This window comes from Anser brachyrhynchus (assembly GCF_964034855.1).
Source record: "Anser brachyrhynchus genome assembly, chromosome: 3".
NCBI lineage: Eukaryota > Metazoa > Chordata > Aves > Anseriformes > Anatidae > Anser > Anser brachyrhynchus.
In genome coordinates this window covers 41,630,668-41,657,057 of record NC_137696.1, presented here as the reverse complement: position 1 = coordinate 41,657,057, position 26,390 = coordinate 41,630,668, and the positions used below count along the sequence as shown (strand labels likewise).

The 26,390-nt window shown below is 38.4% G+C and overlaps 1 protein-coding gene and 1 long non-coding RNA gene across 7 annotated transcripts in view; both read right to left on the bottom strand.

Moving 5' to 3' along the window:
- SMYD3 (SET and MYND domain containing 3) overlaps positions 1–26,390 on the bottom strand; it is a 377,644-nt gene that overhangs the window by 166,832 nt on the left and 184,422 nt on the right. The gene's annotated exons all lie outside the window — the stretch shown is intronic.
- Positions 19,296–26,390, bottom strand: part of LOC308192816 — a 58,823-nt gene continuing 51,728 nt past the window's right edge. Inside the window, exon 3 of the long non-coding RNA XR_013949139.1 lies at positions 19,296–19,375. This is a non-coding gene — a long non-coding RNA (uncharacterized lncRNA). The remainder of the gene's footprint in view (positions 19,376–26,390) is intronic.

Genomic DNA, 26,390 nt, shown 5'->3' with positions numbered 1-26,390 from the left:
TTACCTAAGTTGTTTTATTATTACAGTGTGTTTTTTCCAACATATGGTTGCCCCTTTGCGTAAAGAACTGATTTGGGGAAATTGGTTATAGATTAAAAGATTTTCTGGAAAAGAAGATACCCATTCTTATTTTCTCCAAGTTTATTTTTATTCACAACATGTGTACAAAGTGAAATAATTTAAAGAGGATACAGCAAACAGTTGCCAAGCCACGCAGGGATGATTCCAATAGCAGAAATCCCAGATGAAATCACTTTGTCCAGGCAGGTGGTCAGAAACCACACTTTTAGCCTGTGATCTGTCTTTCCAACCTCAGCAAGTGCCTTCCTGCACCACTGGTGCCACCCTCATGTGACCCTGCACCAAAGCCTTGTCCCAGCAGGTGTGAACATTAACTTGAAACACAGCAGTTCTCTTCCTTTCTCCATGTTCCAATTTAATTCCCTTGTTCCATGAACAGAATGCCTAATACAGTGCTAAAATGGCATAATTTGAAATATTTCAGAAGATAATGATGCAGATATAAAGATCTGACCTTGCTCTCCAAGATGTGACTGAACTGAGTTAGAAATGAAATCATCCTGTGTTGCTCTGAGAGATGACTAAGAGGAGAGCTAGGGACCCACAAATGGGTGGCACACGTGGATCTGGGGATGCTGCAAGAAACCGAGCACCAAGGACTGCGGAATTCATGGGTGAGAGTCCGAAGGCTTTCTGATGATCAGAAAGAGAGCCACTGCACTGCATAAGCGTGCACGAAATGATAGCTAGATTTGCTCTAAATTATTCAGAGAGCAATGCATTGAAAGTGTTAAATTTAAATGAATGCCTACGGAGGCATTTCCCACATTAAATACCAACATAAAGCATTTAAGTCACAGGAGTATTGAAGAAGAGGTAAGATTACACTAAAATTGAAGACCAGGTTTAAAAAAAATGATGAAAATATAACAGGATGGCTCATTTTTCTATTTGTCTGAAGAACAAATAAAAGAGAAACCAGGTGAATGCACTTAGAGCAGCACTGTAAGCCCTGAATGCTTCCAGTCCTGCAACTCAATCTGTGCTCTGACCTTAAAGGGTGAGCACCAATTCCCCAGCCTCACCTCTGCACCTTTAGAAATTATGTTTCAGGTATCTAATATATGCTTTACTCACCATCTTTTGGCCACCCAAGCATCACAAAGAGAATTATCCTTCAAACAGCAAAAAATAACATTCACTCCACATTTTAAAATGACTGAGTGAAATAAAACACTGTTTCAGATAACTAAAGCAGAAATGAGATCTGTCTTTGGCATGACCAGGGAACAAGAGGACAGCATGTCTTATATGAGCCCCAAAGAGTCTTCAACCATCCCATAACACACCATTTGTGAAGAGAGCAACAGCATCTAATATTCAGTTAAAAATCAAGTAAGAAAGGCAACGTACCATTATACAACTGTAAATACTGCCAGAGGGATTGCAAATGTAAAGATCGAAGTCTTTTGCAATTCTGCTGACAGATTATCAACTATTTAATTATTGAGGTCTGTACAAATTATGGAAAGACATGCAAATGTAATTAGGAAGGCTAGCCTTTTAATGAACTAACAAGAAATGCTACAGGTATTCAGACATTTACTCATTGCTGCAAGCAACACTAGAAGCCTTCTCATTAAAAAGTTGGTTTGTGAAGACTTTTTTCAGGCGATGAAAAATGCATGTAAAAAACTAATACAAAATATTATTTCTGCTCATTTGAAACCCTCCTTTTAACCCAGAAAATCAGGGAGCAGTGCTCTGCTTCATTAGACTCTAAGACATGAATGTGGCAAAAAATCATGGCTCCATACAGGAACAAAGAGAGAGAGCAGAGTACTACCTGCTAACTTAAAGGGCCAGGCAGAACATCATACTAAGGTCCATTGACAAAGAAAAAAAGAGAAGCCCATAGTCCAGTACAGACCACAGTCCAGCTCCCAGAATTTAGGCTGTAGCAAAGCAAATGGCAGGGATACTTTCCATATATCCCACTCATGAACTGAAATATTCAGTGTTAAGCCTATCTTGACCACATAAAATTAAATTAATTAGACTGTAGATTTAGTCTACGGAGGAGTAGAGGAGTCCCAGAGAAGTCCAATTCTCTGGGACTTTATGCACCCAAAGGTGCATTCTCTTGTTCACTTCAGAGTCTTAAGAAGGTTGCCCCAGCTCCTCTCCTGGATTTCTGTGTAAATAAAAAGTCTAGGAGAAAACCTTACTGAGACTAAGGGGTTTGATGGCCACTGTGTGATAGAAACAAACCTGCTTCTATCAGACAGCAACAAGAGTTAACAAGAAGAAAGAACACGTACCAGAAGCAATTGAGCTACTTCCTTCCTCCTTCTCTCAACCAGGGCAAAAGTCCTGAGAAACCATTTCTTTCCTTCAGCACCTGTGACATAAAATTGCTCACAGACTATTCACTCAGGTTGCAACAGGGGAAGGAGTGTGTTGCAGGCCATAGTATACACTAGTTACATCCAACTCTTTCAACAATCATTCTGGAACCTCTTTTCCTTCTTTTTATTTACATGACCATTTTGGAGTCATCAACTTTACTGTGATGTTACTGAAGGAAACCTGACTTTCTTCGTCATAATTTGCCTCAGCACAATAACGTGTTCAAACAATCAAAGCTGAATGACGTTTCCCAGATATAATCAACATAAATGTGCAATCTCCATCCTTGAGGACATCTTACCTGTGAAAGTCCCTGGCCAGCCTGATCTCCCTGACCCTGACTTGAGAAGGGGTAGGACCACACAATCTCTGGTCCAGAGGTCCACTCCTCTGATCTAGAGGTTCCTTTCAATTACAAAGTTGTCTGTGATTCTATGATTGATACAAATATATTTATATACTCAATGCTTTTCACAACAATATCAGCACAGCACGCTTTGGCATGTATAATATTTCCATACACAAAATGAAACACACTGCAGCTTGCATTGTTATAACAGAGGAACTAAACAGTAAAATGTTCAATGGAATCTTTTTTGTTACCTGTTTTAACATGGTACAGGCCTTATATCAATGACATCTTCATAAAGGTTTTTGGGCTTATAAACTTCAGAATGTCTTTTCCATAACATCTTAACTTCAACATGGATAAAGAATACCAGGGTTTAATTTTGCAAGAATATATTCTATTCTCTAATTAGATCTCTTTGAGAGTTATAAACAATATTGACAACTTTTTTTCTTCAGTATCATCAGTGGCTGCTAATACCAGCATCTTTTCACACCAAGATCAATTCTAATTCTGTTGCGTCAAATTAAAAAACAAACTGATGCAGAGAAATTAAAAACAACCACAATAACAACTGTTACCTGAATTTGAAGTAATTATAAGGCAGAAATAAGCAATTATTGATTAAGTCCCATAATACTAAGAACTTTCCATAGCTAACAGTGACCCAGGGATATAAGCATAAATGCTCATAATAAAAGCAAATCAATAATCAGCCTTCTGGTTTCCTAGCAAACCTTGGCTTTTATTTTGATGTTGCAAATTTTATGATGCTAAGGTGATTTTGCATTTATGCATTTTACGATGCATTTTTACAATGCAGTATGTGTAATTTAGCTTGGAATCCATAAAACCCTCACATAAACTCTCAGCTCCTCACATACCCCATTTTATATTAATATTTTTAGCAGCTACCTAATATTCACTTTACGAGTCCTAGACCTGACAAACCAATTAGGGAAGGTAACCTTTTGCTACTGCTCTAACATAAAGTATGTCTCAGTACACAGATGCAGCTATTGCTGGATGAGTACAGCTTTGCTACCTCAAGAGCTACAACACCAACACTCAGAGCCTATGGAATGAGCATCTGAACAGAAAAAAAAAGGGGGCCTGAAATCTCTACTCTTCTCTTGGCCCTCTCTGATCCAGTACAAACCATGGTCTTGAATAGATTAGGACTGGAAAATGAAAATCACCTTCACACTCAGGAACAGCAAACAGCCTGAGCTCATACACAGAGTCTTATAAAAAGTATGGAATAACTGTGTGACCCTCACCTCACTGAAGCTGATGAGGACTCTTCTGTGGGTGCAGATTAACCATGTAAAGAAAGCATTGCAGGTTTGTTTCAGCTACTGCAATTTCCAATCATTCATCTTAAAATACATAAGGCCAAATCCTAAAACTCACAGATTTTTACCTCTAAGAGAGGTGCTCAGAACCACAGAACCAGTATTTCTAGTGGGTTTGCAACCTGAATAACTCTACAACACAACCGCTGACAATGACTATTTGATGAGCAGGATTTAGATGGAGATGGACAAAACTATTCAAAATCTGTATACATAGACATTGGCTGATAATTTAACTCTCCTTCCTTCATCCTAAAATTTTCTTTTTGCAAATGATTACCAAAAAAGCAGCTGTAAAACACTGGTGCTATGTCAAGCAGGAAGAGCCATCAAGAAGCAGAAACTGTGAAATTCCCCTGCTCCTCCTCTCACAAACATATGCGTTGTTGTCCCCAGATATAATATGAATAACCAAAACAAGGCCTGACAGGGGTAATTAGCTCAGCAATTTAAGCACCTCTACACTTAAGTCACTGTGAACTCTTTCTGAGGAATGTAATGCGTACTAATTGTTTGTAGTCACTCAATTAGGATAATCTCAATAGTACCAAATAGAATAGAATTAAACAGAAAACGTTTTGGGGATCTGATCATTTAATCGTCATTTGTAGCTCAAAGTATTGATTTGTTACTTGTACAGTTTGCTAGGTCATGGATGAACAAGAGGCCACTGTGAACGCCGATACTGTTAAGATCTAATATACTGCAAAACAAAAGATTTGAATTTAGACATCTTACCACCCTCTACAGGAACGTAATTTTAAAAGCTAGAAAATTAAATGAAGAAAAGATATTTGTTTAATAATTTATGGAGGTCTCAGTAAAATCAATAATTTGAACTAAAAAATATTCATCAGATGAAATCAGAAAATAGAAAAATCCTAAAGAATCCTTTTTTTTAATAAAACAACAAAACCTACATTGTATCTATCAGAATTTGAAATTTCTAAGTTGCTAAATCAAGTAATTTAATTTGCTAGTATGCCATAAATCAACTAATGAAAATATGTAAATATTACATAATTTTCAGTACAAATCCTGCATTATCATGAACTTATACTAGTATGTTAACCTACCCCCAAATAAATATGTAAATCCTAGTATTACTTAATGGCAAATTCTATTGAATTAAACAACATTAAGATTTCAAATTAGTATTTTCCTGGATCTAGAAATGATGGACATAATATAACTTCTGAGAATCTGGATGACTCCAAAACAAACTTCAAAATAGTAAAATGCAGTTTTCAGTATTGAATACAAATGAGAATATCTTTGAACAATTCTACAGAAAGAAAAGCGTATCTTCATCATTTATTTTTATAATTAAAAACTATAGAATGCAGTGAATTGAAAATGAGAGCAGAAAATGAAGGCAATTATTATATATTCACTGCATGTGGAGAGCAGCCCTTTTAATAAAGCTTTCATAGTCCAGCTGAGCTGATTTCCTCCACTAAATTATGTTGTTGTTTAGAAATAGTTCTGGCAAGAGCCAAATAGATGCAAGAAAATACAGTAACACAAGCAATTTATATATATATGTATATACATATAATTTGGTAATTAATACAGCTCCACAGAAATCAAAGTAAATAATAGTTGAAAAATCCTATTACAGCTGTGAAGAAGTTTGAAACCACAATATACTGAACTACCCACACTGGTGCACAGATGCAATTATGATACCTAAGTACTTAAGTATTATTCATAGCAGCAGCCACCAGCTCACCTCTCTGGCAAAGTAAGACAAATGTAGCCTGGGAAAAGAGATTCCCAGTGTAATCACCCACTGAGAATCCAAAGGGCAACTATATCTTGGAAGCTGTGTAAATTACACCAAACAGATGGGTAAAGCTAAAGCAAAATACAAGCTGCCCTTCTACCAGTAACCCTTCACACAGCAGTGAGGACATGGGAAACTTGCCTACGTGCCTCTGAGAAAAATACCATTTTTCTAGCCTCTTGTTCTACTATAATACTTTTCTTTTGCAGACTCATGAAGTCTTCCCTTGAACTATTTCCTTTAATGAGCAGTAACTGATGTCCAACAAATACGTTAGATGTCTCTAATCAGCTGATAGAATCATTATGTCTATTCTACTAATGGTGCCCTGGATCAATCCATTATAGCACCTCAGAAAGATAAGGAAAGAAAAGGGAAGTTGTTGCCAGGGAACACAGGATTAGTTCACTGCTGCTTGAACATACACTTACACAGAAGTACTGGCTGTATTAGTCTCACAGAAGGAAAAAGGGGAGGGTCAAACTGAATATATCTTTTGGAAGAGTAATCAGAACAATTCCACCATAAAGATGACCTCACGATATACAGGGAAGAGGTTGAATTCCCTTCCCTGTAATAATTATGGTAATATACATGCAATTCTTGCTACCACTGTACATTATTTAAAAAATAAATTATTCTCAGTTCCAAAGCGTTCCAAAGTATTATCAAGAGATACAAAAGTACTACTTCAAAATCAAACAGAAGGATCTTTTCCAGTCGTATAAAAAAATCAACTTCAGCAATCATTATCATAAAGATTGTTTTTTATTGTTCTTTTGCAGGCAGTGAAATACGTGGCTAAAGCGCTGTCTGCACAACAGTTGCTAATGCTCAAGAGAGACTTTCTGCCATTCTGGTTTGAAGCTCTGCATCACTATCCCCAGGGAAGCATAGATAAAAGCAAGACACCAGTGAATCATTAGGCAAATATACCTACCTACAAAACCCCTAACTATCCAGTGCAGGCACATCGTATGGACATTGAGCTTTGAAATTAATAAAACATGTCTTACGGGATGCTACAGTACAGCAAACCAAATGACTACCACTGACATTAAAAATAGACTGCCTTTTGTACTTAGTAATACTTTTTCCAGCTTTGTCTATGAACAGTGATGTGTTACACAAAGTCATAAGATTTTAATATACCTTGAAGTGCCTTTTAATAGTCTTTATAATCAGCCCTGTGCCAGCAGGAAAGATGCAAATTGTGAAGGGCACCCAGGGTCAGGCACATGCATTCATAACTGTTGCCCCATTCCTTGTCTTCTCTGGTTTCTCAAGGTTTGAAAAACTTAGGAGTGGGATTCAGAAACGAAGAGAGTGAACCTGCATAATAGTATGAAGCTTGATAGCTGTCCCTTGGCATATCTTTACCTTGCCAGGGCCACAAGGAGTTTGGAAGGGTGTGAAGCAAGAGAGGCTGTGGAAAAAGTATCACGAAGCAGCACAGAGGTGCACCTGTACCTACGCAGGTAGGCTAAGGCAGGCTCTGGATCCAAAATTAGCCTGTACATCTGGGGACAGAGGAGTAGGTCAAACTCCTTCCATGCTTCAGATATACCTATGCTGCTATTATGTCCCCAGTGATTCACTGAAACAAGCTCTACTACACATTTAGTTCTTTAAACCTTTCCTGACATGTCAGACCCGCTCTGAAGAAAGCCTTTTCTCTCTCACCGAGGGTTGGTCTGGGCCTTGATGCCTTCTGTTATGTTCAGAACAACATGGTGATGTAGCAGGTGATATCCAGTGAGCTTTAAAAGTTTCTGCTGAGCACACCCTCTCTGGGGCTGTGTTGATGACTTCACAGCACGTGCTGCTGCCGGGCCACCCCGATGTTTCCAGCGGGGGACACAGCTTGTGCTCCCTGCCTGCATGCAGGCTTGGCCCAAACAGAGCTGGCAGCAGCTATGGTGTCACTGTGGAGCACAGTGACAGCAGCGCTGGCCGTGACACGAACCCCTGTGGCTGTGACAAGGATCATTGCAGCGGCCTGCTGCAGGGCTGCTGGCAGAAACCAGAGAGCAGCTCAGCAACACTTGTTCTGCAATCCCTGAGAAAGACATGTTTATCTAGGAGGAGTTTTTCTAGCAAACCTAGAAATCTCAGAAGATCGGGTACGTCCCCTTGAAGTTTTGTGGCTAACACCCCCAAGTTGGGTTACAGCCCCATCATGCTTGGAGTGCCTAGGTAAATGCACAGGAGTACATCAACAAAAATGTTAATATGGCCAAGTTTAAACTGATGGAAGAAGAGCAGTGGGATTTATTTCTGAACTTCAGGAAGACTTCTTTCCATCAGCCCAAGACTACTCTAGGGCTATTGCCATTGATCAAGCTCTCCAGCAGTCAAATTTTCCAGTGGCTCTTCTAGCATTTCAGCTAGAGTTGATTTCAATGTCCAAAACCAGCAGTCAATGAAGTGAAAACTGTATGATGTACACAGAAGGAGATTGGTAAGACAGATGTCACCCTGAGAGAAGGAAGCACTCCAAGGGAAATGGATGACTTGGTCTTGATCAGCACTGTGCAGGATGGAGTCATCTGCTGCCAATCACACCGCTGACCCGTGGAGACCAAAACAGCCCCCAGACACAAAAGTTCACTGCAAAGGTTCTTCTACTTCCTCTGTATAAATGTCAGGTAACTCTGAACATGTTTCTACAACACTGTAAATATCAGCTCCTGCTGAGCACTACGTCTGCAGCCTTCCTCCATAATGTAGGAACTGGAAAGGAGTGATCTACAGCCTCCAAGCTAACGGTTTTACCTAAAGAGGCAGAGAATATGCAATGCATATAGTATGCTATTTAAATTTATGTTCATCTCTACAAACACTTGAGAACATTGTCTGACTGTCCCCAGGTAAAATATTTTTGAGAGAATAAAGGAAAGCTTTTTCATTTCTGGGGGGAATGCCCAGAACTGCAAGCTGTGGAAAGACTTGCCTTTTCTTTTTTCCTCTCAACATAACAACAAACATTTTTCTAGTGTTGTCCCCAAGAATACTCAGCCATAATTGAGAAAAAAATTAAACTCATTTATGCTGTATGTTGTTGTGAAAGGGTACTTTAAAGGCAAGTTTTGTTCTGCTACCTTTAAAAAATATTGTCAATATTGTTCGGGGTTCGGTGATATGGAAAAATTAGAGGACAGGACATGCATGAAAGGACATGTATTTGTAACTCTAAGGTTAAGGTCTTGAGGTTTTAAGCTATTTTTTTTAAAGGCTAATGTTTTGTCCCACTTAGACTGGTATGAAACTAAGCTAGTCACTGCTCTTTTGTGGAGATTCTGTAACAGAGGTAACAAATCTGCTTTTTTACTTCAAAATGTAGCTTCTCTTACAAACACCTGCTTTCAGAGGCTTATCATACATGGCTAGTATTTGAAAATACTGCTATATTTGACACAAAGGATGAATATGCAGAAGAAACTGATTTGGTTTTGCGTTTTTTGTTTTGTAGGGAAATCAGCACGCTTTTAGTTAAATACAGTTGGCTTGTGTTTAATTACAAATGCATAAAACAATATAAAAGTTACCAAACTCAAATATTATATTAACTACTTGTAACTATAAATGGTTTCAATTTAAGAATATCAATCTAAATAGCAAATCCACAAAGCAAGTCCTTTCAGCTTACTAAAATAAAAATACAATGATGCGACACTACCAGCAGTGTCACAACGCAGTGAGTAGGAAAACAGCAAATCATGGACTGCCAACAAGCAGCCAGCAGCCAACATGCTATCTTCATGGTCAGGAACACCCTCAGCTGCCTGTGCAGGCAAAGGGAAGCCACCTGTGATTTCTATCTTAGCACTCAAGGCAGCAGGTGTGACTGCAAAGGCTTTCAGGTGAAGGAACACCAAGCTCCAGCCTACTGCCCATGCAAGGTTACCAGAGCAAATCTTCCGCTGTTATTATGTCTTTTTCTTGCTTGCTTCCTTGCATTGTGTTGGAAGATTTGCTGTCAACAATCTGTTATCATCAGAGCTCATTTGCCATTATTTTCTCAATAATTTTGTACAGCTATAAGAAGCTGTAGGCAAAGAAATCACTGTGAGAAACAGCCTAAACTGAATGCTGCTTCCTGATCAAATAACAGCCCATTCTACCTCCATCTATACAGCAAGGTGGGAGGTTACATTTGCTGAAATAAAGAAAATACAATTTCAGCTAACAGTACTGTTCGTTTTTGTTTATTTTGGGAGCTAGGAAAGGCACAGTATGTTCTTTAGGTGGTTTGGGTTTTTACAACATTACTGTACACAATAAAAACAGACTCTCTCAAGGGTTATTAATGCTATCTGGTTCAACTTTCAATCTTCCACTATAATAAAATTCTCACTTTAGGGCATTTTTTTTTTGTTTGTTTGTTTTTTTAACACATGTACACACAAATGTATAAAGTACTGGACAGCAACTACACAGAGTATTTAAATCATGTGCATATACATTATAATCCAGTTCCTAATATGCATCAGCAGGATCAGTCATGAATTTGCAGTTCTGGGAGATAAACTGAGGTGCAGTTTTCTTCATTTTCTTTAACATTACTGTATAGACTTATACACAGTCTCCACTATTAAGCCTTGATGTATTGGCAGCTAACAAGAACTTAGTATGATATATTTATTGGAGGCTCTTTTATAAATGCATTCCATGCTTAGCCTTGTGTTCATGGCAATTTCCACATTGAGTGCTCAAGGACGTCTAGATGAATTTCAGGGTGAAGTGAACCAGATAAGTTAGTTTTGATGATGAGGTTAAGGAACAACCTCTAACTGAAGCAAAAGTAGAATCCCATCACGAAAACCCCACCCCTATACAGAAGCTCACCTTCAGCCCACTTTTCCACACAAGACCAGAAGCCTCCTTAGCCATCCAGGTGGACCTGGCAATCACCAAGAGTGACCAAGAGGCCACCACTGGGCTCAGTTCCATGAGCTCCTCCATAGAGCCCTGAAAGGCCACCTATCTATTTGTGTAGACCTTCCTCCTCCCTCCAGCTCCATGAACACTTGCATGATGTACAACCACCATTTTTCAGTCACTAAATGTCAGTTTTTAAACTTATAAAAAACCAACACTTTTATTTCAGAATAATGGACTATAATAATAAAGCATCCATCATCTATCTTGTAAACTGGGAGCTGGAACCACTTGGTCATTTAGTTAGTAGGTTCAAATAATGAGAGTTAACCAACAAAAAACACACCATAACAAATACGTTAGATTAAAGCTGCTTTTCATGTTTTGCCAGGCTTTTCTTCCCTGGCTTAAATTAAAATTTGCAAATATAAAGAGTTTAATAAATGTATGTCTGGCTTGGGGCTAGCATGTAAGATAAACAATATCGCTCACACACAAAAAAAAAGATGCATTCTTTCGCCTTCTTTGCCTCAGTTCAAACTCTTATGTCTTATAAGATTTCATATTGTATTACCAAGTAAGAATATACGCTGCAAATTGGAACTATGCCAATTTAACCAAGTTTTAGTATGTGGGGACCCTGTACATTATATATACACTTGTTATAAAAATAATTAAGGTATATAGAATGTACTTTTTAAAAAATATGCTGCATGCATAACTAGAAATAATATTTATTTTGTTGAACTTTTTCCTTAGGCCTGGATCTTCCAAATTTGCACCACATATAGACTCAGTAGGTGGATCAGCCAACAAATTAGATGTTTGCAACCTTCACGTTAAACAGCGGAAACATCTGTAATTTCAAAACTTCGCAGAATGAGACACTGAGTTTCTAAGGTCACCTTAGGAGCCTTCTAAGGTCCTTTCTAAGGTCATCTTCCAAAGAACCCTCTTCTAAACAGTATTAAACAACATATACTCAGGTATGATGTTGCATGAATGCGTACATTCATTTGTGCAATGCTCTTTCATTTTGAATGTGCCAGTACAATTCCAGTTAACACAGATAAAGTAAAATAGCTTAAGTTTTTCATGCTTCCAGAAAACTGATAAGTTGTATGCAATGAAAGAGCAACTGAGCAAATGCAGGGCAAGGCAACAAGGCAAGGGTGCATAAAACATATTTTAACTATATAACATTTTTAAGGTAGGACAGAAATTCAACCTGTATCCCTTACTTATACTAAAATTGTCCAGTGCTGCCCAAAGTAATACAAAGTTTCACATAAATGTGAAACTAGATGTCTGATAAAAGATTTTAGAAGGTGAAATGTGATGCTGGCATTTCTCCCCCTAAAAGAGACTTAGCATCTAACCTGAAAATACTTTCCTAACACACCTAACACTGCTTTATGTATACATAAGCCAAACCCTTTTGTTCGAAACCAAACCCTTTTGCTCGAAACAAGAAATTATATCTAAATCTAGAGACAGCAGCTTGTTTATACTGGCCAGTGAAATAAAGAAAAAAAAAGCTTTTGTTGGAAAAAAAAATATATAAAATTTCATACATTCACCTAAATATATCTACATCATTTCTGCATAAGAAATGAAACACTGAGTTGTGTTGTACTATCGAGTCCTTCCTTCTCTTCAGGTAAGCAGGAGTATAATCTTACAGATAATGGAGATTTTTCCTCCTAAAACCACTGTTGAGAATCTTAGGAGGCTACAAACACAAAAATTTACCAACTTTATCAGTAGGCTTTTATAGACTGACCTCTGTTCAGATAGGAAGGCAACAGACTCACCAGACTTTCAGACAGCACAGAGCTAGGGGAAATAGCTGACATGGTGAATGCCAGAGCCTCAATCCAGATAGATGTCAATACATCTGAGGACTGGCCCAACAGAAATGACAGGACTCTCAATAAGGAAAAATGCAGAATCCTGCACCTGGAGTGGAATAACCCCATAGGGCGATAGAAACTGAGAAGTAACTTACCGAGCAGCAGCCTTTAAGAGAATCTAATGTTACAGTAGGCACCAGGCTGCAACAGTGAGCCCTCACTACGAACAAAACAAATTGCTCACTGAATGGCATTAGAATGACCATGGCCAGGGAAGCTAGGGGTGAGGCAGACCCTGGAGACCCTCAGATCAAAAGGGATCCAGAGAAAGGTCCAGCAATGGGCCACCACGTGCATGCCCTATGTGGAGAGGCTGAGGGACCTGAGCACGGTAGGTTTGGTGAACAGGAGACCACAGGGCAATTCAATAACTGCCTACAACTAGTTGAAGGGCAATTATTAGAACAACAGCATCAAACTCCCCCTAGTAGTGCCAGACAGCACAGCTAGGACATCAACCACACCTTGCAGCTTCTGAGGTTCAAGATGGACAGTTGGAAAAATATTTTGCCTGGTGGGGTAGTGCAGTGCTAATACAGATCATCAAACAGGCTGAGAGTTTCTGTCCTTAGACAGGCTCATCCACAGAAAATAATGGCTGATCTAGATTACCACTTTGCTCAACAGAATTCAAACCTATTCTCAGCACTGACTTAAGTTTTTTTCTTTAAAGGAAGTTTCTTCCTTTAGAAAGTCTCCCTAACCACGTAACAATGTGTATCATTCAGCAGAGGCCCAAACAGCAGCCTTCACCTCTAAAATGGAGTAAAATGCAGTTACTTTTTTTTTTTTTTTAATGGATTTTGTGAAGATGAAAGGCAGAAGCTGGGGAAAAAGCAGCAGAAAGCCCATCACAAAGTAACCTTAACACGTAACTGAGATCCTCACTGACGTGGAGCTGGGGAACAAGGGCTCACCCCAGTGCTGCAGAGCCACTGGCAGCTAGCACCTCGCAGCTGCTGCCTGCAGCGTTTCTCTGGAGGCAACAGTCACCAGTGCCTAGGTATACTGCTCCTGATTCATAACCTGGTACGGTTTGCAAATAAGCATGCAGTACTATTTAAAGATGCAACCTTCAATGACCTCGGACACAGCACGTCACACGGTCCACAGGCGTTCTGCTGGGGGGCCACCCAGTGTGGCTGGCACACTTGGGATCAGGTTCTATGCTCAGGAAAAGGCAAGAGATCCTTGTAAGCGTTGTCCAAGAGAAGACGTCTATATCTGTTCAGTGGATCAGTGAACACCCTAACTTTGAAGTGGGAAATAACAAACGGAGAAATCAACCAGCCCTCATTTAGAAATTTTTGTAGTACAGGAAACAAGGAAAACCAACAACAGCCTCAGCAATAAAAGAAAATCCAACACAGAGGAAAGCTGAAAGGCTAAGGATGTCCTGGATTCCTTCCAACAGGCAGGCATGCTTCCTGCTGCTGTAACTGGGTAAAGGTGCTTGCTTGCAAATTCAGAAAGTGTGTTGCCATCAATAAACTGAAGCTGGACTAACAAGCTTTGATGCAAATGCTCTGTTTGGTCCCTTAATTAGTGAGAGGAAAAAGTAAAAACCAGCAAAGCAAATCTCTGTGCAGCAGATCACAGGTATGTGTCTTGTGCAATACGCAAATATTTATCCTGTACCCACTTTCAAATACTTCTTGGCCATTTTAAACTCTCAGCACTTGATCTAACTCAAACAAACATTGGTAGGCACAAAACTGGTCCCTGCACTGAGATCAAAATAAACATCTGACTTCACATGCAAATCACATCATAAAATTTTTTTTTTTTTTTTGAATTCAAGCATAATGGATAATTTAAATCCAATACTGTCTAGCCGAAATTGTTAATGGAAAACTATTCAAAAATGCTTTAAAATTGATTATCTAAATACCTGAAATATTGCTCAGTTGGCTTTTTTTTTTTTTCCTGAAGACAGCAAGGATGGAAATGTTCATTTGATAGCAGAGAGTTTCAAGGAGTTTCACTTTTAAATATTTTTAAACAAATTACAACAGAATTTCCAAAACTCATTTTGAAAGTTTAAAAGTTCAGGCCAATTCCACTCTCTGTGGTAACAATTAGAGTTTCTGAAAAGAGAATTAAAAAACGCAAATGGCTGATTCATTGGATTTAAAAGTTTTGGGAACATTAAAGGCAGATAAAAAAATGATTGAAAGCAAAATAAAGGGGGGGGGGGGGGAGGGAGGAGGGGGTTAGGGTTTTTATTTTGTTCTTTAGCCCCTTGAAAGACTTTTCTTTGAAATGATCAATTTTCACAGCAATGTTCCCATTTGATGGCTTTTCTTTTTCAAATGCTTCATTTACAGTATTAATAAAAATGGCCATTTATAAGTAATTGAGCGTGTCAAAAGACAAGGCTTCAGGGGCATCAGATGCTCAAGCATGAATCACACTACTTTAAAACATCCAGAAAGTTGCCTGGTATTTTATAGGGCTCCAATGCTTCCGCTGAGATGCACCACTGAGAAAGTACGAGATACTTGGTACTTGTTCCAACAGTGACCCCTTCGGGAAGAAAAAGGGGCAAAATCTTGCTAGTAAAGGAAAACAGAGTCAATTTCAGCGGTGTCCAGCTTGTGCCAGGGCACTGCAGCACTCGGGGGATGCAGCATCCCCAGGAGCACGGCGGGCCCAGCAATCGGCCACCACAGAACAGACATTTTCTGTGCAGAGCCACCAATTTCTCATGGTGTCCACAGGCACAAGAGCACTCTGCTGCTGCTTTACCACAAACCAGAGGTATTGAGAACAGAAGAAAGTCAGGTGGCAGAGTTGAATATGCGTTTCATTGTGTGACCACAATTACTGCACGTGGCCTGGTGCCTGAACACAGCATTTTCTGTGGGCCTGAGACGAGTCCCTCGTCCATGTTACCATTCAATCAGCAGAATCATTGTTTAGCAGTGTTTCTGCTCTATATTAACCTCAAGCTGGAAGTTGCTAGAATCACATTTAAATCTTTCGTATGTAACGTTTCCGAAGTCTTCTCTATTTCTCTTCATTTTTAGAACTTGATTTATTCATTGTAAGTCAGATCCTCATGGTTTTAGGGAATTAAGGTGCCACACTAGTAAGGAGGCAGAAAACACAATAAGGCATTCGTTTCCCAAAATATCCATATTTTTGCTCAAACTAGACATGGATGATTTGTTCAAAGTAGAGAAGGAGCTTCCTCTGATACACAGATTAGACAGAGGCTTGATTCATTTCCTAGTTGCGGCAGACATGCTCGTAACTCATCCTGTTGGGATGAAGTCATTTCTACCAAATAGATAGAGAATTGAGGCTGGAATATTATAAATTCCATCCAAACTTGTCCGCTCTGAAATGGTGAATGAAAACAAGTACATGAAAAAAGTTTTTCCTAAAGATCAAATCCCAAACGACATCTTGTAAAGGATGCGATGCATTTTCTTATTTGCACTACTATAAAATTGCTGTATGCATTATTGCAGCAGTTTCTCCCACTGTTTTATGATCACTGCAAGATTCAAAATCCATGTGGAATGTTACGGGGAAATGTTGGGGCTAGTGTAAACAAGCAAGCCCAAACGTTAACATAAATGCTTTACTAATACATAAACACAATTACAGTTTGGAAGACAAGGAACTGAATTTAGAGTGCTATCTGGTCAGAATAACCCGATTAAAGACAATGAAGATGTAAAGTGAGATTACATCTAATTAGTTCCACAAAAAAATAAGCAACCACTCCAATTCTAAGACTGAATCATCATTAAAATTAGAAAATCTCTGCTATTAAAACTTAACTCACAGTGTTTAAATTAGGTGCAGTTTGCTTAGAATTTAACAGTCATCTTTGGGAACGGACCATAGATCATTAGGTACAGGAAAGTATCTCATACAGTGTGTGACACCAGATTCAGCATTTCTTCTCCTGTCACACATATCCTATATATTAAATAATGAAGCTAAAGTATAGTTTCTCACGGGGTTCATTTCATATAGGCACTATATTTTGGAAAGAATGAGAAAATATATTAGCACCTCTGAGACAGTCCTTACATAAAAAGTAACTTTACGAAAGTATTTAAAAAAGAAAAAGAAAATAAAAGCAAATAGCCCTTCTAGAAGAAGTTTAAAAATCCTTCACCTTCAAAAATCAAATTGTGTGTTCACTTTTGGAAAGAAACATGAGTGGAATGGAGGAAGTTAAAATAGGGAAGAGCTTTTTAAGACTCTCACACTGGAGTTATCTGAAGTATACAATATCTCAGACTTATCTTAAAATCTGAAGGACTATGGCAAACTACAGCATCTTGAGGAGATAGTTTTACATAGGAAGCAAACAACAATATACACACATTTTACTGGGGGTACTTCAAAGAAATCCTGGGGCACTTGAAAGAAATCAGATGAAGTGATCAGGGTCAGCTAGCATGAGCATCAGAGCTGAGTCTAGAACTAGCACTTCCCAAGCTCCATTTCAGAGCTAGGTTCTCAAGCCTAGTTATGCACATTTACACATAGATGGAAATTCAGTTTCCATCTTTTTATTAAGAACTCATAAGTAGACTTACTGCTGACATATGCTGAATTAACATTTTTGAAAACCCAAGTCCTTTTTTAACCACAGAATGAGTTTGGGCAAGGAATAGCTCAAAATTCCCCTGAAATTAATTATTGAATTCATTTTCTTTACAGAGTCTACTGTGAACTGTAGGTAATGCTTTAGAATTCAAAGGTAACAATTCTTGTAAATGTTAGTATATGAGACTCACAGGCCCTGATCCCATTAAAACCGTATCAAATATAAACACTGGAAATAACATTAGAGAAGTTTATAGGATATATTTTTTTTTAATATAATGGTAGAAATAATTTATTGGGAAACTAAAACTTCTTGTTGATTAAGATTATAACAAATACCTCCATACTTTTGGGGAAAGACCAGTCAATGCTATTTTCTTTAGGTGAGACTAGCAATGTCAGTGGGGATAGGAAAAAAATAAATGAATTAAAGACTTTTTTTTTCCCCGAAAGCAAAATTGCTACACTCAAACCTTTCTGCTTTCTGAGAACTTCCGTATTTTTTTTTCCTCATTGTTTTACTAAGAATCTCGTTCGCTATCAAACATGATTTCTTACAAAGAATAATAATTTTGGTCAACATGCACATCTAAGAAAATATATCAAAGACATTTCTGTAAGAAGCATCATGAGCAGAGTATGTTTAAGTTTCTCAAACAAAAAGAAAACAAGTCTGATTGAATTCAATGAAACTTTTTTTTTTGAGTAAAAAAAAACAATTTTGAAAAAAATCACAAAATCTCTTTTATTTTCAGCCAGCCTTAAGGCTGTCATTTATAGGAATACCTCTTAGTGACAGTAAATTTAACAGAAGCTACATTGAGACCAGAAATTAACAGCATCACACAAACCTTCACACAAATCAGTTATCACCAGCTTTAGGTCACTACTGATGTAGCTACAGTTGTGTTTGCAATGTACAAGACAGGGACCCCACTTGTGAAGCTTTAACAGTCCCCAGCTCTGCAAGCTGGGTGTTGTGTTTTTAAAACATCCTGTTTAAAAACAAAAAAAATATCTTCACCTCTTGTTGACCAGATATTTATACTTTTCATGGATTCACAATTTAGAGTCATTCAGACCCCCGTTCTTATACATAAATAGACCAGAAGGTTAGATATATGTATACATACATATATAAACATAGATATGATTTATATACACATACAGACATATCCCTGTGTACATGGGAATCATCAACACACATACACAATGGATGTGCAATGCAAACGTGAAACTGCAAATGCACATATTGTTTCTTAATAATCCTTCTATCAATTAACTAGAAATTAATACTAAGTACTTAAAATATTTGATGCACGCACTGACAGTCTCCAGGCTTAACCCCGAATCTGAACGGAAGATAATAGTCATAACAACTCCCACTAGCAGTAACCTCCTTCTGTCATTTTTAGCATCCAAAGGGTAAGAAAAAAAATAATCTGAGCCTGGTTTCCTTTCTATATTCTATAGATAGTCATCTCTGGCATCAGCAGACTGAGTCTGGGCTTCACATTGATTTTCTTTTCTTCCTGATGTATACAGTGAAATTGAAGTCCAATGCATTTCTGCTAAATAAGGTTCTTCCTTAGCTAATAGCAAACTATGACAATGGTCTGCAAAGAAATGGGGAAATGGAAGCAGTCTTTTTTAAAAAAAATCACCAACAGCAGCTGTGAATTTATAACTGTCAATAAAACTGCTGAGGTTTTTATATGCACATTAAGAACATGCTTCAGTGTAAAATGGGATTCTTAATTCTTTTCACAGAGCATTAAATCATATTTAAGATTAAAAAATAAATCCTTGATCAGCTACTGACAAGTCCCCTCCCCATCTAGGACATTCTGTTCTCTGTGTGTTTACATTGTGGACTTCAATGACAAACTAATTGCTAAAGGTTCTTCTTGAAGAAAAATATAAAACACTAGAGCATGACTATACAACATATGTTGTTCTTTATTTATGGCAAGAATGACTCCAGAAGTTTTATGTGTTTTCTTGTAACACCAGTGAGATGTGTTTCAAAAGGAAAGTAATTCAGAGGTAGAAGATGGTGCAGGACAAGGCTTGAAGCTCCTTCAGATACCTGGGAAAACATTTACTGATTACTTCATGAGAGACCATAGTATAGCCTGTGAGGACAAAATAATGAACTTGTGAAGAAGTATCCAACCCCTTTTTTACCCCCAGCCACCCACCCTTGGGAAACCAGCAATACCAATACCTGGGACTCTTGAAAACTACACATAGCCAAAGTGTTTCTCAGTTTCCTTGTGGGCACCACGGCCACCTCTTACCCTTACTTATATTTCATCCTACCCCTTGGAAGTAAGATGGAACTGGGAGTAATAATTATGAGCAACCATCAGAACCTCTCCAGTACTATCGGTAGGTAGGATTCTCTATCCTATGGTTGTTGCTAAAAAAAAAAAATTGTTACTGCCAAAAATCTTCTGTAATTAGGGCTATATATTCCGTGCATTTATTTTATATTATTAGCTAAATATTTTTACATAATAGTGGGTCATCCTTTCAGTGGGAATTAGACTGTGACTTACAGTGTCTTAATCAGATGTCTGTGAAAGGCAAAATCACGATAATTTTGTGGCACAGCCAACACTCAGCTAGTCAAATTCAGCAGCCTAATTTGGTGTCCTGGTGTAAGGACTTGACTGAGTTCAGCATCTAGTTCAACAACAGGAACAAATAAGCATTGCCAAGCAGCTCCGGCAGTTGCCCTTCCACCACTACCAGATGACAGCACCCACCGAGGGCAACTGGGGCCCCACAGGAGCCTGGCCCTGCATGGCCTGGCCGTGCCATGTTGCCATCCTGCTGCCCTAGGCCCAGTCCTCCACCCCCAGGACCTTAAACACCACTTGTGCCCCAAGCTGGGGGTTTTCCAAACAGGTTGCAACCCTCAGGCCTGCAGCAGCCCCGTCCTCCCCCACCACAATGCGCAGGCACAGCAGCGTGAGAAGGGGCAATGCACCTTCAGCTTCTGGGCCTTCATCAGAGAAAATGGCAGCTTGAGTAACCAGTTGTTACTCAGCTAGTTTCTGATGAAGTGCTACCACCACACACTGCTACACAAAGAGCGTGTGTGATGGCGAGTGATTAATTACACCCTGGAAGAACCTAATAAGAGACTCATATTTAAAATACTTTATGGCAACTATTATTTTTTTCCTTCTAATTATCAGAGTAGAGATGGAGTAATGCAGCCTTCACCTCAAATTTGCTTATTTTTGTTTTTCCTTTCCTCTATCCTATTGCTTTGTCAATGTAAAGCCTCCTTGTCTCCTCCCTAATGTTGATTTGTAATCTAGGGGCTTTGCTGTATCTGGCATTTTTCACAGGGCTGATGTTAAGTGTTGGTTCTTCACAACAACCACACTTCCGTTTTTAATTCATAAAAGATAAAGTGTCTCCAGGCTGAAAAAGAAAGGAAAAAACTTTAATTTTGTCAAAAATATATACTTCAAACTTTTTTTTCTTCCAAAAACAGCTGTCTCAGGAAATTTGGATCATTTTATTTCCATCACATTTCCAAGCAAATGGGTTTTAATATTGGACTATCTCAGGGATTCATTTTCAGAGGCTCAAAATGCTAAGCAGAAATACCTCACTTTTGAGAAGTGCTGAGCAGCTACGACTGAGTGCTGAAAACCAGTAGCAGCTGTACAGCCACAACAACACTGAAAACTCATACCTATGTTGACTAACTTCAGGAAACTACATCTTGATACCATCCCAGACAGAAACACAACTTTTTGCCCTGCCAACCTTTTTGACAAGCATGGACAGCATCGGGTTCTAAACGTGACTTTACCCAGAAATAAATGGAATGAGTATTTGACAAAAAGCCTTGCTTTTCTGTGCTGGATCATGAGCAAGTCCAAAACCAGTTCTCAACCTCCTGAAAAATACTCAACTGTAAGCACTAGCCAGCAGCAGAACTTCAGCAGTGGTTCCTAACTGCTGAAGGAATATCATTCATATTGATGGAAAGTTTCATACTGATCAAATATAGCAGAAGCCTGTTTAATCTTTCATTAATTTTAATGTACCACAACAGATTTCAAGGAACATTGCATCTTGTTGTTATCATATAACAGTGTTGTGTAAAGAAATGAAAAAAAGGAACCTACTTCTAAATTCTGACTACTCCTTTATGGTCTAACTTAATGCTACTTTCCAAAGCCAAACTATTCTCAATCTTTATTTTACACAGATGAAAACTGACCAAAGTAAGACTGGAAAAAAAGAAACTCTGAGGAATCTAATCTATGTGTCACTAAATGTACTTATACCTTTCCCAAATGAGAGAAAACAAACATATTCTATTAGCACATATAATTAATATTCATATTATTAAATGTAATTGTTTTCAGGAAAATGCAATCATTTCAGTAGTTCTTAAAATTATTTTCAAGTTTGCAGCAAGTCTATGCATCTCTGCTTTAGCTGCTGAAGTGCAGTGGCAACAACTGGCTTAGCAGACAGCTGTGTGTGCATTGCAGAGTTACAGACACTGTGCTAGCTTATTAATTCACATGTGAGGAAGAAGACAAACTGTTCAAGAACAATTACTTTGTCTTTTACCACTCCTGTTGGTGGTAGCTGCATCCAAAGCACTTAAAATGCCATCTATTTGCTGCCATCTAAAACTATATGTCAGGATAAAACCAGATAAGCACAGACACCTATCATAAGTGTGTATTTGCCTTTGCAAGCCTGATGGGAGGGTGCAAGCCTCATTTTTTGCTGGAAATGAGCACGGTGAGTTCTGCTGTTTCGTCTCTTGAAATATGATTCACACGTGAAATATGGTATCCTCAGGAATGAGGACTGTAATGATGCTTTATTGTCTGAGAAAGCCACATGCCCCCAGAGAATGTATGTCATAAGCCGCAAGCAAGGCTGGTGGAGCAGACTTTATTTAGGCTCTAATAAAAGAGGTGGAAAAGAGGAACTCAAAAAACACCGGGACAAAAGATGCTTTTGTTAGATGTTGAGATGAAACTGAATCAAAATGTGTTCACAGTTATAATTTCTTCTAGAACTGGGAAAACTGCCAGTAGGAATAGCGTGATTTTACTTTCCAGTGCCACTGCAATTCTTATTCCTATCAAAGAAAGCTTTAAAAAAAAAAAAAAAAGCCAAGTTATTTCATTAGGAGATGCAGCTAATTTGCAGGCATGGTAATTTTCCCCCTACAAAATTGTATAATGAGCTTTAAACTGACTAAATAAAGGGTCTCTTCTCCTAAGTGATTGTGCTTAATTTACACAGGAATTAATGGTGACTGGACCTCCTTTCAGAATAGCTTTAAAAGAGCTGCATTACAAAAACAACTTCGACAGCTTTGAAACAATACTAATAGTCAATGAAGTCAAAAATACTCAAAACAGTGCTTATATATAGGTGTCTTCACAAATACTTTTTACAAGAGACAAACATAACCATTAAAGCAGGTATCAGAATCCAGCAAACTTATAATGCTGATTTTATATTGTTACTTGGGAATTATGCTGGTAGACAGTACAGAAAAGCCTAAATAAACAGATGGACAGACATTTCAGGAAGGTATACTTTTATCTTTAAGAATTGCTCTCAGTGTATTCAGTGCTATTTGCTGTTGCAGTTTTTTGTTTTTGTTTTGTTTATCATTGATTAATGTGTCTAAAGAATGGAAAGAATGGTTTGTAGAGAAGCCTTGAAATATGTAGCCCTATTTTCATGTAGTTAAGCAGTACGTACAAAACTTCAGCATTTCCAAAACTCAGGTATTTGAGGATACTTATATAGAAGCTAGATATCAGAAACCTTGTTTATGGTCTCACAACAGTATGAGGCATGCCTCACAAATAGAGTTTGTCCCTGGCGAGTTACTTAGAGAAATTAAAATTCCTATCCCAGTTACCAAAAGTTGTTGACCCTGAGATTGTGGAAGCAGAAATACACTTGGAAGTTTTAGTTCAGAATACCTCCCTTTTTTCCTTTGTATTGTAGGAAGACCTAGTTATCTTTTTAATATATCATAAAAATGAGATTTGTAAAATTTCAAGTTTGAAAGAGGCCATTAAATCATGTAGCCCATCCTCCTTTATCATAATGTTTCATAAGAGGTCTACAGATAATATAGAATCAGTGACATCTGTGAAAACAATTAACAAAATCTAAGCCAAAATTTATGTTAACAATACAAAACTATACCTTGCTATCATAGCAGCTTGATTAACTTACAAGAAATGAAAGGAAAATTATTTTTAAAGTTAAGAACGATTTCAAAAGAGAAATAAAAATGAATCAGTGAAAATATAATGCTTGGGAACCTAGTACATCATGGTTGTGAAACCAGTATTTCCTCCGATCAAAATATGAATGAAGCAGCGTTTTTAAACACATCATCACCATCTACTGGACACCAGGGAAAATGCAGATCAGAAACGAACCAAGCAAACGGACACCTGGGGCTGTCTGGTCCATCAGGAAATCCTGTAAAGGCTTCTTGCCTACATCCTTACTTCATCCTCCACACACCCACCTGAACACAATCTGACCTTCCTCTCAAGTTTAGAACATAACCAGTCCAAAGGTGTGAAAGTGGATCTGGCAGCTAATGTATATCCCACCACCAAGCCACAAATGCAATTTTAGTCTTACGCCTAACATGTACAGCGAACTAAAGCCTGCCACTTCTCTGCCAAGCTACGTGCACATTATTTAGTTTCCAGCAACTTTGACAGAAGGAAACCCTTGGACTGTGTTCATGATGCAAACTTATATGGGCTTCCTGAAAATGTTTTATCTCCTCTCCCCCCGTCTGGAAGCCATTTGCTCACTTTGGAGCTGAATTTAAAGCCTGGAGAAGATGGAGGACAGCTAACAAGAATAAAGGATTTGACAGTGGCAGTGGTTTTCTCTGATACAGAAGTCTCCACTTCATCTTACAGAAATCCATCAGTATGTGGGTGGAAACATCTGCTTCTGAAAATAACTTCACATCCATATGATGTATGTGTGTGATTAGATCCAATGGATTCAAAAGGAGTATATGCCACTTGAATACAAATGCAGTAAAGCACCTGTGAATATGCTTTTAAAATCAGAACCAGTATTTTCTGAGTTGACATAAACCATTTAAAATAAATTACATAATAAGCACTATCAAAGAACACAAAATGAACTTATTAATACCTACAAAATGATGAGTGACAACGCGGTGACAATATTTCCACTCAAAGTCTGGACATCATCATAACTCATGCAACCAGTTCACAGTAGAGAGTTAGATCACACACAAATTTTGCATGACTGCACAATGCAGTAGCATCACAATAGCACTGGCCACCTATGAAGGAGTAAGTAAGGAGGAGGAGGAGGAATAGTAAGTAAGTAAGTAAGGAGGAGGAGTAATCCACTGTTAGCTTTCCTCCTCCCTGTCCCAGATCAGGTTTGTGAAGCCTATGTAGGCCAAGGAGGCCATAAGAACAGCCACAGCTCCCAGAAGCTCGGTGAGCACCCCCTTACAGAGCCCATCCTACTCTATGGGGCTGCAAACTGGTGCTTGTTGTTTTTCCAGATACTGCACACACTGAGCACTGGCCTGGGACGTTATGGGCATATGGGAACTATTGCTCAACCTGTTTGGCTTTGCAGAGTGACCTCAGCCCAGACATTTCACCCCTCCATCCTCTCATTTCCCCACACAGAAATGGAGTAATGACAGTAACCTCCCTTGGGTAACAGTTTGAGATTGTTATTTATAAGAGGAAATTATTATTGCTGTAATTAAATTCCTATCAACTTCATTCCATATGTGAAGAGCAATGGCTCAGGAGCAATTTTTTAACCTGTCTGTAGCATTACTAATTGAAAAAAAAAAAGGTTGTTATGGTCTATGAATGCATTTTGTTTATTTTTGGTTTTACAGTGCACTCATCTCCTCTGCTTTTTTATTTATTTTTTTCCACAGGCAGATTTTCTCTTTTCAGTCACTGACAGCCTTCCTTCCTAACACTACCACACCAGGTTACACTTGTCATATGAGAAAGTTCATAGCATTTTCCCCCAGAATTCAGCAACACTCGACTTCTTTCAGCAATGTCATGAGCTCAGTCATTATGTTGTTACTCAACACTCTCAGCTGGCATACAGAAAGGTGTATAAGCTTTTCACAGTGCCTAGAACAGTATATTACCAAAACCCATGGCAGCCTTATTTCATTTTCCGAAGTATTCAAAAGAGCAAGACACAGCAACAATGACACAACACAACCAGCCGCTCTGATTTTTCTGGAGATTAATGACCATCTGTGAGGAAACGGGGGCAAAGGTTTATTTATCAGCCATTAACTCCAAAGACTCATTTCTTGCTTTGGAATTATTCTTCAGGGCATGTGGAAAAGGTGCAGCACATCAGTACACAGCTCTCTGGAGTGCTCAACACACAGCTCTGACCCTGAAACTGAAGGAAGAGGTTCATGCATCTCTTCTGTTAACACAAGGATCCTGACTAATCTTTGCAGATTCAATCAACAACTGGGTTTTTCAAATAAAATATGTATGAATACATTTAAAAACTGAGCAGAAAATCCATTTCATAATTCTCAGCTTTGCCAATTTCTTACTAAACAGGCATCTTTCTCATCTGCAGAATGATGCACATTTCTGCTATATTTTATCAGTACCAAGCACAATGAAAAGAGTGAAGATTTTATGCAGGAACTGTATTGGTATTAATCATAAAAGTAACACAGTGCCTTGGTCTAACAAAAAGATGTTTCAACTCCATAAATTAGTAAGGGCCCATAAGGCATATATGGTCACACTGGCTAGGTATATGTTTTCAGGCATTACAGACAAATAGTAACAGTTCAGTAGAGGGAAAAAAAAAATAGTGCTGTCATCCCTACTGTAAATACTTCAGATTTTTCTATGTCTTTGTTTAAACTTCAGACTAGCTCTGCTTGGGTGTCTTGGCCTGAAGCCCTCTTGCACCTGGAGTGCATTCAGGACTCCCAGAGCACATTTTCCAGTTTAGTTTCATCGAAAACACAAGATCATGCACTCCAGGACTACTGCTCAACTAAAACC